Raw genomic sequence first — 14,439 nt, 5'->3', positions numbered from 1 at the left:
CGTAGCATCTGTAAGATTCGCCCTTCCCTGACCTCTGCCACCACCAAACTCCTCATCCATGCCCTCATAATTTCCCACCTTGACTACTGCAATGCCCTTCTGTCTGGTCTCCCTATGACCCGAACAGCCCCACTGCAGTCCACCATGAATGCGACAGCCAGAATTATCCACTGCTGCCATCGCTCCACCACGGCGGATCCCCTCCTTGAATCCCTCCACTGGCTTCCTATCCAGTCCAGAATCAGATTCAAGATACTGTGTCTGACCTACAAATCTGTCCAACCTACATTTCTGATCTTACTCAGAGGTACACACCTAGCCGCTCACTCTGTTCCTCCAATGAACTTTGCCTGACCGCTCCCCGCATCACCCAGTCCCATGCACGCCTCCAGGACTTCTCAAGAGCTGCTCCAACACTATGTAACTCCCTACCTCCACCCAATAGGGCAGCCCCCTCCTTCAACATCGTCAAGAAGGCCGTCAAAACTCACCTTTTCACTCTGGCCTACTACCCCTCACAAGTGCGCTAAACCTACAGCTCAACTCTAGTCCCCTACCATTCGTGTCCTTACCTCTCCCTCTAGATTGTAAGACTTTGGGCAGGGTCCTCCTCCTTTTGTGTCCTACCTGATCTTGCACCTCCATTACTGTGCACCCATGCTATGCATCTGAGTGAACCTAACTTGCCTAATCTCCATCCAGTCACTGACTAAGCATTACCTGGTACTCATACTATGGTGTGTGATCTGGTTTTCTTGTATTCCTGTATTGTCATATTGCTGTATGTCACCCCTAAATATTGTCTGTAACCTAAATTAATGTTCAGCGCTGCGTAATATGTTGGCGCTTTATAAATACAATAAATAAATAAATAAATCTCTGGTATCCTTTAAGTTTTGTATTAGTATTCTTGTTTCAATTGTATTCTATACTGAGTCCTGCTTCGTTTTATTTGCTGGTGTGTTTTCTTTTTTCTGTAATATTGATACCCCACATTTACATTCACTTTTAAGAAATTAATTAAAATCATTTAAAAATGTATTGTTATAGAAAGTAAATTTAACTCTGTGTGGCAGGGTTTCACGCAGCATGTCTACGGAGCTTAAAGCCATACTGATGTTAACCTTAAGCTCCTGGCGGTAACCCCGAAGGTAGTTCGGGGTAAGCCGCGCAGGAGGTTTTCTCCGGCCCTGCTCGGCCGATTTGTTTAATTTTTTTTTTTTGCTAGCACTTTGCTAGCTGCGTCAGCACACCGATTGCCGCCGCCCCACGCTCGATCGCCGCTATCCGTCGCGCCGAGCCCCCCCCCCCCTCCAGACCCCGTGCGCTGCCTGGCCAATCAGTGCCAGGCAGCGCTGAGGGGTGGATCGGGACTCCCAATGACGTCCCGACGTCGGTGACGTCATCCCGCCCTTTAGGAAATCCCGTTCTTTGAACGGGATTTCCTGATCGGAGATCGCCGGAGGCAGTCGTAGCGGGCGGGGGATGCCGCTGAGCAGCGGCTATCATGCAGCGGCTATCATGTAGCGAGCCCTGGGCTCGCTACATGATTTAAGGGGGAAAAAAAAAAAAAAACTGCTGCGCTGCCTCCTGGCGGAATTTTTTAGACCAACGGGGGGTTAAAGGATACCCGAGGTGAGAGTTATATGGAGGCTGCCATATTTATTTCCTTTTAAACAATACCAGTTGCCTGGCAGGCCTCCTGACCCTGTATCTCTAATACTTTTAGCCATAGACCCTGAACAAGCATGCAGCAGATAAAGTACTCTGACTTAGGTTTTACTGGATTAGCCATATGCTTGTTTCAAGGTTTTAACTCAGACTCTACTTATGCCAAATCATCAACAGGGCTGCAAGGCAACTTGTATTGTTTACAATGTAATAAATATGGCATCTCTCACCTCGGGTTCCCTTTAATTTTTTTTTATTAATTAGATACTTAGCTATGTAGAAGGAAGGCTCTGAATCTCCTAGAACCTTCACAGTCCTCTCTCAGTGCCCTCGGACCACTGCTGCCCCCAATTAAAAGTCTTCACTTTTCGCTCCCGAAGACAAGCGGCTCTGTACTGCGAATGTGTGCACTCATGCATGCGCAGCACACAGCCGCCCATCTCTGGAAGCAGAGCTGTGGAGTTGGTACAAAAATCATCCGACTCCTCAGTTTATGAAACCACCGACTCAGACTCCAGGTACCCAAAATTGCTCCGACTCCTAAGCCCTGGCAGGATTATGGAGCGGGTACCAAAATCAGAAAACTCCCGACTCTCCAGTTTATGAACCCACCAACTCAGACTCCTCAACTCAGACTTCTTAGTCTAATTTTTACAAAGGCTGCAGGTTTGGTTCAAAAATCATCTGACTCCTCAGATTATGAAATCACCAACTCCGACTCCAGGTACCCAAATTGCTCCAACTGCTCGACTCCACAACCCTGTTTGGACGCACTCAGACAAGAACGCTTTTGAAGCCTCCAAAAGGCATATCAACCAGCTGGTCAAATAACTTCAATGATGGGAAGCGGGGGAACAGTGGTGGACTAGGGCACGGAGGAAAGCTCTTTTGGGATGCGTTTGCATTAAAAAAAAAAAAAAAAAAATCCTCCCACTGACTTGCATAAAAATTGTGGTCAAATCTACATTTTTTTGAAAAATCGTGATTGTGGCAATTTTGTTGCGATTTTAATACAAGGTGATGGAAGATTTTTTTTTTTTTAAATACATACGCAGTCTGACGGGATCAAAAAGTGCTCTGCTGTGTGTCTCAGGCCTAACTAAACCAAGCATCCCCTCCCCCTATGCTTTCCAAAATACTACCACCTGTACCCCCCCATACATTGCTACAGTATCCCAATGTGTTGCCGTGCCAACCCGATGCTTTGTGTACCACCTTAATAAACTTCTGCAACACTCCAAAATACCCCAATGCACTGCCAAAAGCCAGTGTTCTCCCCAGAATTTTTTTCCAGCCGGGTGGTATGAAAAAGTAGCCGGGTGGCATGAAAAAATAGCTGGGTGGAGTGAGATGAGATAATGCAGGGCTGGTCTTTCTCTGCTTACAGCGGAGGAGGAGGTGAGCAGATAACAGCCGGGTGGTCACCAAAAATAGCCGGGTGGAGCACCCGCCTAAAAGAGCCTGGGGAGAACACTGCAAAAGCCATTCTTGTACCTTAAAAAAATGGCCTGCCATTCTTGTACCTTAAAAAAATGACCTGACATAACAGCCAAACAGGTTGCCATTACACAAGAGGCCCTGGTTACTTACCAACAGAATCTCTGAAATCCTGCAGGGCCGTTCATCCGCTGTAGCCACAGCAACCATTCGCTCACTCAAGAACCACTGCAAGAGAAGTAGCAATAACACCTGATCAGTGAAGAAGCAAACAGCAGGGGATGACTCCAGACATAAAAATCAATTGCCTATTAATACAGTCATTTCAGTCTGCAGGACATACGCAATGCCTTTCCTTTTTAACTGTGGTAATGCTTTAACAGTTAGGAGTCTGCAGACAGGATTTCCCATGGCTGGCTCATCCCTTTCCCCAGACACAACAGAGAGCCTCCGATCACAGCCAGCCTATTAATCATACTGCACATTCATCAGTCACTTTAGCTTCACCACATCAGGTCCGTGCCACATAGGATTACATGTCTGCAATTGGTGGAGTCTGTAATCCAATGATGGGGCTGTAATATTTCTTACAGCACTACCGAGAGGACTGATGAAAAGGAAGAACCTATTAGTGTTAATAATATTTGTACAGCACCAACATCTTTCACAGCGCTGTACAGAGTACAGTAGAGAGAAGAATCCCACTGCACCGATCTTGGAATAAAGGTCCAATCTTTATTGAAGCATCTGTGGATTAACAGCAATACAGCTCACGTGTATCGGAGCAAATTTATAGCTCCTTCTGGGGCCCATACACTGATCGATTTCAAAAATCGATTCAAATCTATCGATCGATTTGTGGCCGATATCGATTGATTTGATCTATCTGACAGGCCGATCTGATCGATGGCCCATAGAGTTGCATTGGATCTAATGGTGCAGTAATGCCTTTTAGATCGATTTTCCATAGATTTCAAATAGATTTCATTCTGAAATCTATTGGAAATCTGTTCCTAGTATGTGGCATACATCAGATAGATTCCTGACAGATTGAACCTAACATGTATCTGACAGAAATCTATCTGATGGTCGAATCTGCTGCAAATCTATCAGTGTATGGCCACCTTAGTCATAGCTAAGCTGAGTATATTATCTTGGCACTTCACCTCAGAAGGGCTCTGTGAGAAAATGCGGAAAAGCCGCCGCATGTACTCAGAACAAGGCGGCTGATTCCGCGTCCAACGCGGCAGTTGGCACGCGTAGGTCTACATCTAGTAGTATGGCCAAACGCGGAGAAACCGCCGCATGCCTTGATAGCGGTGCGGCGGATTCCGCGTCCAGCGCGGCGGGTGCTTTACAACATGTCTGGTGTGGCTGGGACTGATAGTCCACACAGGTTCAGAAGGACGTGCGCGCTGAGAGGCTGAACTTATATGACAGCCAGAAGGGAGTCAGCTGACCAGGCCGGTCAGCTGACGGTTTTACCACTTCCCATTGGTACAGCACTTAGGGGAGGCGCTGGAGGGCGTTTTGCTATATATACTGGGTGCTGGTCATTCCCTGGTTGTCTGCCGTTGCGATCACTACGTGGAAGCACTCAGACCATATTATCAGAATCTGTGTTATCTCTGTTATACTTCAGACTAGTTCCAGGGTGTTGATTATGCAGCTCACACCCAAGACTAGGAATACTGTGTATTTTCTGTGTTATACTTCAGACTAGTTCCAGGGTGTTGATGACTACGGAGCTCACACCAAAGATTAGGAATTAGCTTTACCATCCTGTTATACTTCAGACTAGTTCCAGGGTGTTGATGATTACGCAGCTCACACCCAAGACTAGGAATACTGTGTATTTTCTGTGTTATACTTCAGACTAGTTCCAGGGTGTTGATGACTACGGAGCTCACACCCAAAATTAGGAATTAGCTTTACCATCCTGTTATACTTCAGACTAGTTCCAGGGTGTTGATGATCTAGGAGCTCACACCTATAGACTAGACATTGTTGATTATTTGTTATGACCTTCTGCTTCCCTGACCTCTCTTCTGATCTCTGATTTGGTACTTCGCTATATCTGATACTCCTTAGGACTCCGATTCAGTCTCTTCCTTCTGTATCTCATCTGTCTGTTGCCGACCTGGCTTGTCCGACCTCGAGAACTATCTCCTCTGTTTAGAGATAGTTCACAGATCTGTCAGTGACATCTCACCATTGGTGTCACTCACACTCTGTCCTTCCCTCTCTCAGCCTGACTCCTCCCTTTGGGGAGCCTCAGGCCATTGGAAGGAGCTTGTTCTTGGGCAGTATCTTTTACTGCCTGGCACCCTTGAGACGGGTGCTCTCCTCAAAATATTACTGTTGCACCAAACACTCCTATTACTCAGGTGTCCAGAGGTTAGAGATATATCTGATTATCGGTGATACTGCAGATCATCAATAATCGGGTATATATCTGTATTCTCGCAGATACTGCAGATCACCGATAATCAGATCCTCTCTGTTACACCGATCGTTACAGGCTCACAATCTAATCTCTACCATAGTCATATGTCTATGAATGTATCATAGTCTAGAGTCCATTTTAGGGGGAAGCCAATTAACTTATCATTTTGAGATGTGGGAGGAAAATAGAGTACCCGGAGGAAACCCACACAGACACGGGGAGAATATGCAGATAGTGCCCTGGATGGGATTCCAACCAGGGACCCAGTGCTGCAAGGCAATTGTGCTAACACTGACAGCACCTCCCATTTACTGCATACATCCGTTATCGATCTGTTGCTGGAAACAATATTTTTTGGGCATCTAGGACAGCAGATTTAAAAAGATCATTGTACTGAAACGCTGTTTGACTCTCAGCTAAGCAAATGTACTGCTCTTTTGGGGTGGGGAGAAGTAAAATGCTACTAGCTGTGGGAAGCTTTCATGCTGTGGGAAATTAGCTACAGCAGGGATAGCCTGTATTGCATGGGAACTCCTGTACATAAGAAGAAAGTCTAAAGTCTGTATTTAGCTCAAAGAGCTTATCAACAGAATATGTTGGCACTCAAATCAATAATAATCTGTAGTTCCAAAGCAGGATAGAATCTGCAATAATAGCCTTATGTCTCATTATACCTTATCTCCCTCCCCCTCTATATGCGTCATTATACTCTATCCCCCTCTTTAGATTTATGGCCAAAGAAAATCTAAAGCCAGCATGTAGCTCAACGAACTTATCTGTAGTTCCAAAGCAGAGAAGAATCTGCATTGACTGCTTCAGGCCTCATCTCCCTCTCCACTCATTACACATAATTCCCCTCTCCATGCCTTATACTCCAACACACACACACACTGTACCTCAACACTACACCTCATACCACCTACGCCCCTTTTCCAAACCTCATTATACCCTCTCTCCCCCTTTGTGTCTGTCTCTGGTAAGGCCCATACATACGCCTGACTTAAAGGAAAACTTAAGTCAAAGGTAAAAAATGAGATTTACTCACCTGGGGCTTCCCTCAGCCCCCAGCAGCCGATCGGTGCCCTCGCAGCCCCGCTCTGACGCTCCAGGACCCGCCGGCGAGCACTTCCGGTTTGGCAGTCACCGGCCGACAGGCATGGGAACGCGAGTGATTGTTGCGACCTCCTGGCCGCAATAGCAGCATAGGGGGCGATATACAGGCTGGGAACGCGAACAATCACTCGCGTTCCCATGCCTGTCGGCCGGTGACGGCCAAACCGGAAGTGCTCGCCGGCGGGTCCTGGAGCGTCAGAGCGGGGCTGCGAGGGCACCGATCGGCTGCTGGGGGCTGAGGGAAGCCCCAGGTGAGTAAATCTCATTTTTTACCTTTGACTTAAGTTTTCCTTTAAAGCGGAACTGTAGAGATAAAACAAACACATTGTTTCACTTACCTGGGGCTTCCCCAAGCCCCCAACAGCCGTCCTGTCCCGCTTCTCGACGAGCCTCCATTCTCCCGCCGCCAGCTACTTTCGGTTTTGCCGCCGGGCCACTGCGCGGCTCTGGCCGTGCGTATCCTTTCTTCGTGTTCCCCGCTATTGCAGAGGGGAACGCGAAGAAAGGATACGCTTGGCAGGGCTGCGCTGGCATCGACTTACAAGTCGAAGGTACAGAATGGAGCGGCAGCAGGGGAACGGAGACTCTGCGCGGGACAGGACAGCTGCTGGGGGCTTGAGGAAGCCCCAGGTAAGTAAAACAATGCGTTTATTTTCTATCTACAGTTCCGCTTTAAGTCGGCTGATAAAGACTGCCTCAGCTGATAATCAGACATGTGTGACGACCTCAATCCCTAGAGCGATCCGGCAGGCAAATCTACTCGTCCCCATTGACATCGATCCCATTGCTCACGCCGCTCCCCCACGTGACATCACGCACCCCCCCCCCCCCCCCCGCATAGCAACACAGCGTGTCATCAGCTACACAGCCGACATGGTGTGTGCAGCCTGGAGATGGACGACGTGCAAAATCCATCAGTCAGGTCCATAAATATTGGGACATCTACACAATTCTAACATTTAGGCTCTATACACAACCACAATGGATTTAAGATGAAACAAACATGATGTGCTTTAAAGAGACTCTGAAGCTAGTATAAATTCTTCTTTTTAACTTGTATTGCTGTCAAGGACCCTCAGCCCTGCTAAACCGCCGCTATCCCGCGGCAAAACGAGGGGTTTAGTCCCCCCCCAAACCCCCCTGCAAAATCCACAACTTTCTTGGTCGTGGATTTTGCTGCTCATGGAGGCAGAGCTATAAGCTGCAGCTCTGCCTCCATGCGCTGAAATCTGCCAGCGGATCTCCCCCTCCCCTCTCTGTGAAGGCGGATTGAGAGGGGCGGGGAGAGGCGGCGATCAGCCGGGATTGACGCGCTGAGAGGCAGAGCTACAGCCATTAGCTCTGTCTCATTCAGGAAGTGCTCCCCGGACAAAGGAGAGGGGATTTGGGGGTTATAGACCCCTCGCTTTGCCGCGGGATAGTGGCGGTTAAGCAGGGCTGAAGGTCCTTGACAGCAAATGCCAGCTTTAATTTGAGGGCATTTTCCTCCCAATCAGGTGAACAGTGTAGGAATTACACCAGTTTGCACATGTGCCTTCCACTTGTTAAAGAGAACCCGAGGTGTGTTTAAAGAATGTTATCTGCATGCTGAGGCTGAATCTGCCTATACAGCCCAGCCTCTGTTGCTATCCCAAACCCCACTAAGGTCCCCCTGCACTCTGCAATCCCTCATAAATCACAGCCGTGCTGTGAGGCTGTGTTTACATCTGTAGTGTCAGTCTCAGCTGCTCCCCCGCCTCCTGCATAGCTCCGGTCCCTGCCCCCGTCCCTTCCCTCCAATCAGCAGGGAGGGAAGGGATGCAGGCGGGGACCGGAGTTCTGCAGGAGGCGGGGAGAGCAGCAGACTGACACTATAGAAATAAACACAGCCAGCTCTGACAAGCTGTTTGTCAGCAGCGTGGCTGTGATTTATGAGGGATTGCAGAGTGCAGGGGGACCTTAGGGGGGTTTGGGATAGCAACAGAGGCTGGGCTGTATAGGCAGATCCATCCTCTGTATGCAGATAATATTCTTCAAACTCACCTCGGGTTCTCTTTAAGGGATTAAAAGTAAAGGGAAATAATAAATCAAACTTTCACTTTTTAATACTTCGTTGCAACTCCTTTGCAGTTAACTACTTCCTGGAGTCTGGAATGCATAGACATCACCAGAAGCTGGGTTTCATCCCTGGTAATGCTCTGCCAGAGATCTACTGCAACTGTCTTCAGTTCCAGCTTGTTCTTGGGGCATTTTAGATGTCGTTTGGCAAACACTTATCTGGCCTTCCTGTGAGGCTCACCAATGGTTTACACCTTGTGGTGAACGCTCTGTAGTCACTCTGGTCATATTCAACCAAATGCTTCAGAACTCATTGGACAGCGCTTCACAATGCAGATGGACAATGACCCAAAGCAACCAAAGAGTTTTTGAAGGGAAGGAAGTGGAATGTGAAACTATTCCCTACACCTGTCAGTGAAAAAAAGAATTGCTCCAATGGGAAAGGAGCACCACTATTTACATGCTATAGCAATTGGCAAGGGAGCTGCGATTACTTTTTCAAGCAGGATTTCAGCCTAGCACATTCTCTGTGTGCCTAATGAAGTTCCCCACAATACCTCCTATTTCATTTACTTCTCTGTGCCTTAGTATGCTATAGTCTGGCCTATATATGGTGTGGCGGAGGAGGGGCTTATACAAACACTGCATGCACACATTATGGAAGGACGTACATACAGATCTAGCAGAGTGGTGATATAGCAGAAAGGACATATAGAGTGCTACTGGGAAGGTCAGGTAATAGTTTCAGTTCAATTAAATACATACCGTTTCCCCAAAATGAAGACATACCAAAAGTAAGCTATAGCAAGAATTTCGAGCATGTCCAAAATAAAAGCCCTACCCCAAAAGTAAGTCCTGAAAGGAATGCTTGAAATAAAAAGTGGAAAAAGCATGCTTGAAATAAAAGCTGTAACCTGAAAGTAAGCCCTGTGAGTAAAAGAAAAGTATGGCAACTTGTGTTATTTACAGGAGCCCATGGTTCTGCTGGCAGGAACAAGGCTCAGTCATTGGGTCAATCACTGTAGAGATTGGCTTAGTAATGGAGCCATTGTCCCGCCTGCGAGATAATCAGCTCTATCGGAAACATAAGTTATTATAAGTCTCAATAGACTGAAGCTCGAGGACACAGCGGCATAGAGCTGAGGCAATGCAGGGGGGCATCAGAGGACAGCGAAAGTCACAGCAGGGGACAGGGAATAGAGGACACTAAAGCCCCATCTACACCATGGGACATTGTAGCGATCCGGCGGCTCGATTAGCCGCCGAATCGCCTCTTCCGCGTGCCCGCCGCGTGTGCGCCGCATTCGATTCCCCGCCTATCTCCCGTACGATTCCCTGCCATTGTCCCCTCGCGGGGAGCGAGCAGGGAATCGGCGGTGCGGAGATCCGTCCTGTCGGATCTTATCAATCGAACCGCATCAGCGGCTCGATTGATAAGGAGCATCGCGGCCGCATCTACGTGTGTAGATGCGGCTTAAAGGTACAAGAGGGAAACACAGCAGAGAAAGAGGCGGCACAGTGAGGAAAGGCAGGAGGAACTTGTGTTCATAGGAATGTAAAACCCCATCTACATGGAGGGACATTGTAGCGATCCGGCGACTCGATTAGCCGCCGGATCGCCTCTTCCGCGTGCCCGCCGCGTCCCCGCTTGCGCCGCATTCGATTCCCCGCTCGTGCCCGCCGCCGCCGCTTATCTCCCGCACGATTCCCTGCCATTGTCCCCTCACGGGGATCGAGCAGGGAATCGGCGGTACGGAGATCCGTCCTGTCGGATCTTATCAATCGAGCCGCATCAGCGGCTCGATTGATAAGCAGCATCGCGGCCGCTTTAGACCAGGCTTTCGAGTAGCATACTACTCAAATTCAAATGAAGTCTAATGACTACACGTGTTCCCGCGGGAAAGGAGGGGGTTAACCTCCTTAGCGGTATGCCCGACACTGTGTCGGGCATACCGCTCTGTGGCCCCAGGAGTCCCCCATAAATAAATAATTGTCCCTAATGGCCGTAAATCATCTAGCTAGCACTAGGCTAGCTAGTGCAAGTGTGGGGCACCCACCTATCGCCGCTGATCCCCATCTATATGTTACTCCCCTTGGATCCAGCGACCACACAGCCTCCCTGCACAGCTCCGGTCTCTCTATGGGGAGGATCGGGTTTGCGCATGACGTTGGCGACGTCATCTGCAATCCTCCCCATAGCGAAGACCGGAGCTGTCCGGGAGGCTGCGCCGATCGCTGGATCCAGGCTGGGTAATTTATATATCGGGGGAGCGGCGGCGATCGGGGGAGCCGGAGACTTCTTCTAGCTAGTCTAGTGCTAGCTAGAGGATTTACAGTAATTAGGGACAATTATTTTAAAATTGGTCACAAAGCTTACCCAGAAGTCTTCAGGATGTCTGCATTCCATTACGCGTCATAGGCATAACGAAAGCCGCATTCCACCACTCACTTCCACGCTTCCAGCTTGCTTGAAAGAGGAAGCGCGGTAGTGAGTCATGCAACACGGCTTTCATTACGTCTATGACGTGTAATGAAGCGCAGACGACCCAAAGACTTTTGGGTAAGATAAGCCCCTGTAATGTCTGATTGCGCTGCCCGGAAGCTCCCTTCCACACTGAGTAGCACGCATGCTCAGTGTGAAGTTAATTAGGCTGCTGATGGTAAAATAATAAATATCTCCGCTTCCACACATCATACGCTCACCAAATTTTCAGGGTAGGGAGAGGATCCCCCAAACGACCTCGATGCCAAATTGCAGCCCCTCTGCCCCGCTGGTTCAGGAGATAGATTAGAGAAACCCAGAGCCGTCTCTGTCATTAGGCAACTCTAAATTTTGGCCTAGAGCGCCGTGGGTGGAAGTGGGCGCTCTTTCGCCGCGCTGTGTGTGTGTTTATTTTTTTTTTTTTTCACTATCAGATCGGCGCCGGCTGTGACAGGCAGCTCAGCCTGTGCCTGGTGCCGCCTACTGGTCCGCCCCCTTCCTCTCCCTTCAGAGCGAGCAGCCGGCTGTGACAGGCAGCTCAGCCTGTGCCTGGTCCGCCCCCACTACCTCTCTGTGCAGAGCGAGCGGCCGCACGCTAGTTCGTCTATACGTGCGGCGCCGCCCCTACCTCCGCCCTCCGCCTGTCACACGTGCTTGAAGGCACCGTGTGACGCACCAGGGACCAGTGCCACCGCCGGCTGGCTACAGGAGACTTCAAGGCACCGTGTGACGCACCAGGGACCAGTGCCACCGCCGGCTGGCTACAGGAGACTTCTGCAGGTGAGTAAATGCTGCCCACATTAGCATAATTTACTGGTGATTATCTCCTTATCTCCTACGATTATCTCCTGGTGAACGCTGGCCGCATTACGATTATCTCCTGGTGAACGCTGGCCGCATTACGATTATCTCCTGGTGAACGCTGGCCGCATTACGATTATCTCCTGGTGAACGCTGGCCGCATTACGATTATCTCCTGGTGAACGCTGGCCGCATTACGATTATTTCCTGGTGAACGCTGGCCGCATTACGATTATTTCCTGGTGAACGCTGGCCGCATTACGATTATTTCCTGGTGAACGCTGGCCGCATTACGATTATTTCCTGGTGAACGCTGGCCGCATTACGATTATTTCCTGGTGAACGCTGGCCGCATTACGATTATTTCCTGGTAAACGCTGGCCGCATTACGATTATTTCCTGGTGAACGCTGGCCGCATTACGATTATTTTCTGGTGAACGCTGGCCACATTACAATTATTTTCTGGTGAACGCTGGCCACATTACGATTATTTTCTGGTGATAGCTGGCCACATTACGATCATTTTCTAGTGAACGCTGGCCACATTACAATTATTTTCTGGTGAACGCTGGTCACATTACGATCATTTCCTGGGGAACGTTGGCCACATTACGATCATTTTCTGGGGAACGCTGGTCACATTACGATTATTTCCTGGGGAACGTTGGCCACATTACGATTATTTCCTGGGGAGCGCTGGCCACATTACGATTATTTCCTGGGGAGCGCTGGCCACATTGCAATCATTTCCTGGGGAACGTTGGCCACATTACGATCATTTTCTGGGGAACGTTGGCCACATTACGATTATTTCCTGGGGAACGCTGGCCACATTACTATTAATTCCTGGAGAACGCTGGCCACATTACGATTATTTTCTGGGGAACGCTGGCCACATTACGATTATTGTATGGTGAATCATTGCTGCATTATAATTATTTTATAGTGAATCATTGCTGCGTTATGGTTATTTTCTGGGGAAAGTCTGCCGCATTACTTTTATCTTATGGTGAATCTTTGCTGCGTTACGATTATTTGCAGCAGGGGGGCACCACACGGGGAGGGGGGCGCCACCGGCATTCTCGCCTGGAGTGACAAAATGACTAGAGACGCCCCTGGAGAAACCTATCTCGGGAACCAGTTGGTCTCGAGAGCTGCAATTTGGCATAGAGGTAATTCGGGGGCTCCCCTCCCTACCCTGAAAATTTGGGGAGTGTAGGATGTGAAGAAGCAGAGATATTTAGTATTTTACCATCAGTAGCACAATTAAATAGGAACTGTGGCCGCACAGTCTCCTACTGCGCAAGCGGGGCAGTGCAAATCCAAAGGCAGCGTAATCAGACACAACACCCTCCTATCCTGCAGTCACAAATGAAGTCATTACTCTTCATTTGAATTCCGAATTAGAGTAGTACACTACTCAAAAGCCCATCCCTGTGTAATACATCCCCTGAAAATAAGCCCTAGCACCTTTTTTATGCAAAAATATAAGATGCGGGAAAACACAGGAACAGGTAAGGAGAGAGATAGATATATGAATTATTTTGTAGATAGTTATATAGTGCTGCATATATAAAGCAGGGGGCATGTATGCACATGAGGCAGGGGGAGGGGTATAGCCACGATGGTTGGTACTCTACAGATATATATAGGTATAGGGTGTACCAGGGGACTGGCTGTGGGGGTACTGGAGGAAGGGTGCAATTCTCGGGGGGACCCACCTCTGCTCCTCTGTCGGGATGTCCGGACTGCTAACAGGAAGTCCCCTCTCCACATCCGGAAGTGGCTCCGCTCCGATCAGCCGACCAGCGCACTGTATGCTGGGAGGTGACGCCTCGGGGCGAGGCAGACACAAAACAGGGTCCTCCGAGAGCACATTTGGTGCAGGGGGCGTCACCCGCCCCCTGCTGGAGTCTAAGTAGAAGTCATTGCCATCTATCATAGGGGGCGTTCCTGTCCTACCACGCCCCTTGAGTCATTTATCATTGCTTATAGAAGGAAGGCGTGCCCCTTGGCCCCGCCCACTTATGAAATGAGACGGGATTCCTAATCCTATCTGTCTCGCTTTCCCTGGATGGATATAACCCCGCCCATTGCTGTGCTCAGTCGTTTGGCGCGCACACAGTTTGCCGCATTGGTGACTCTCAGGCAGGGAACACACTTGCAGGGCCGTTTTCCCCTGCGTTTCCCAGGTTTCCGTCGGGTTTTGCGGTCGCGTCTAACGCGTGCGTTTTTCCGCGTGCGTTTCTGCGTTTCTGCGTTTGCATGGCATGTAGTCATGCAATGTGCGGAAAAAAGCAGAAAACTGTGCGGCTACAAAACGCGGAAAAAAACGCGAACGCAAACGCGCACAAACGCATGCGGCGCAGCGTTTCCCGAGCTAGGCTATTATTTTCAATAGCCTCTAAAATCGTGCGCGTTTTGCCGTTCGCGGCAAAACGCGCAAAAACG

The 14,439-nt window shown here is 49.2% G+C and overlaps 1 protein-coding gene across 1 annotated transcript in view; it reads right to left on the bottom strand.

Annotated features, from left to right (window-relative positions):
- LOC137518103 (uncharacterized) overlaps nucleotides 1–13,820 on the bottom strand; it is a 28,234-nt gene extending 14,414 nt beyond the window's left edge. The window contains exons 1-2 of the mRNA XM_068235433.1: nucleotides 13,710–13,820; nucleotides 3,262–3,336 (exon numbers count right to left, since the gene is read on the bottom strand). The gene's annotated coding sequence lies outside the window, so the exon portion shown is untranslated. The remainder of the gene's footprint in view (nucleotides 1–3,261; nucleotides 3,337–13,709) is intronic.
- Between the last annotated feature and the right edge of the window lie 619 nt (nucleotides 13,821–14,439).

The sequence above is a fragment of the Hyperolius riggenbachi genome, chromosome 5, assembly GCF_040937935.1.
Source record: "Hyperolius riggenbachi isolate aHypRig1 chromosome 5, aHypRig1.pri, whole genome shotgun sequence".
NCBI classification, from domain to species: Eukaryota; Metazoa; Chordata; class Amphibia; order Anura; family Hyperoliidae; genus Hyperolius; species Hyperolius riggenbachi.
Note: the sequence above shows the minus strand (reverse complement) of the source record. Positions and strands in the feature narration are given on the sequence as shown.